This window comes from Mizuhopecten yessoensis, unplaced genomic scaffold (genome assembly GCF_002113885.1).
Source record: "Mizuhopecten yessoensis strain PY_sf001 unplaced genomic scaffold, ASM211388v2 scaffold8463, whole genome shotgun sequence".
NCBI classification, from domain to species: Eukaryota; Metazoa; Mollusca; class Bivalvia; order Pectinida; family Pectinidae; genus Mizuhopecten; species Mizuhopecten yessoensis.
Window position 1 is genome coordinate 37688 of NW_018407560.1, and position 1940 is coordinate 39627.

At 37.6% G+C, this 1940-nt stretch overlaps 1 protein-coding gene across 2 annotated transcripts in view; it reads left to right on the plus strand.

Annotated features, from left to right (window-relative positions):
• Positions 1-1940, plus strand: part of LOC110456009 (sterile alpha and TIR motif-containing protein 1-like) — a 39680-nt gene that overhangs the window by 18200 nt on the left and 19540 nt on the right. The window lies entirely within an intron of this gene.

Consider the following 1940-nt stretch of genomic DNA (forward strand, 5'->3'; position numbering starts at 1 on the left):
GGTACTGTTATCAAACCCTACTGGGTACTGTTATCAAACCCTACTGGGTACTGTTATCAAACCCTACTGGGTACTGTTATCCAACCCTACTGGGTACTGTCATCTAACCCTACTGGGTACTGTTATCTAACCCTACTGGGTAGGTACTGTTATCTTATGCTACTGGGTACTGTTATCTAACCCTATTGGGTACTGTTATCAAACCCTACTGGGTACTGTTATCTAACCCTACTGGGTACTGTTATCAAACCCTACTTGATACTGTTATCAAATCCTACTGGGTAATGTTATTTTACCCTACTGGGTACTGTTATCAAAGACTACTGGGTACTGTTATCAAACCCTACTGGGTACTGTTATCCAACCCTACTTGATACTGTTATCAAATCCTACTGGTTAATGTTATCTTACCCTACTGGATACTGTTATCAAACTCAACTAGGTACTGTTATCCAACCCTACCGGATACTGTTATCAAACCCTACTGGATACTGTTATCAAATCCTACTGGGTAATGTTATTTTACCCTACTGGGTACTGTTATCAAAGCCTACTGGGTACTGTTATCAAACCCTACTTGATACTGTTATCAAATCCTACTGGGTAATGTTATCTTACCCTACTGGATACTGTTATCAAAGCCTACTGGGTACTGTTATCAAACCCTACTTGATACTGTTATGAAACTTACTGGGTGGATACTGTTATCAAACCATACTGGGTACTGTTATCAAACCCTATTGGGTACTGTTATCAAACCCTACTGGGTACTGTTATCAAACCCTACTGGGTGCTGTTATCAAACCCTACTGGTTACTGTTATCAAACCCTACTGGGTACTGTTATCAATCCCTACTGCTACTGGGTACTGTTATCAAACCCTACTGGGTACTGTTATCAAACCCTCCTGTTGTACTGTTATCAAACCCCACTGGGTACTGTTATCAAACCCTACTGGGTACTGTTATCAAACCCTACTCGGTACTGTTATCTAACCCTACTCGGTACTGTTATCAAACCCCACTGGGTACTGTTATCAATCCCTACTGGGTACTATTATTAGCCTCCTGTTGTACTGTTACAGTGTGAGAGGCTTTGATTGATGTTTAATTATACAACAATAATGTTTGTGTTGAGTTTTATTCAGCATGAATATCATTATACTCCAGTAAAACAACCAACAGCTTCTATGATTTCTTCTGGACTCTCCAATGTGAGATTAATTAAAAAAACAAAACAACGTAGAATAATTAGTTGAAATATGATGGTGTTATATAATACTGTAGACACATGATGGTGTTATGTGATGTTATAACACAGTAGACATATGCTGGTGTTATGTGATGTTATAATACAGTAGACATATGCTGGTGTTATGTGATGTTATAATACAGTAGAAATATGATGGTGGTTTTATACCACAGTAGACATATGGTGGTGTTATGTGATGTTATAACACAGACATGATGGTGTTATGTGATGTCATAACACAGTCAACATATGATGGTGTTATGTCATGTTATAACACAGTAAACATGTGACAGTGTTATATGATGTTATAATACAGTAGACATATGATGGTGTTATGTGATTTTTTAACACAGAAAACATGATGGTGTTATGTGATTTTTTAACACAGAGGATATGATGGTGTTATGTGATGTAATAACACAGTAGACATATGATGGTGTTAGGTGATGTAATAAAACAGTAGACATTTGATGGTGTTATATAAGATGTATATATGAAGAAGTTAAGCAGCTGTTTGTTTTTAGGTCACCTGAGACAAAGTCTCAAGTGACCTATTGCGATCGCCTTTTGTCCGTCGTCGTCCGTCGTGCATCCGTAAACAATTTACATTTTCGACTTCTTCTCCAAAACCCCTAAAGCAATTTCAATGAAATTTTGCAGAATCCTTCCAAGGACAAAGGTCAACAAAA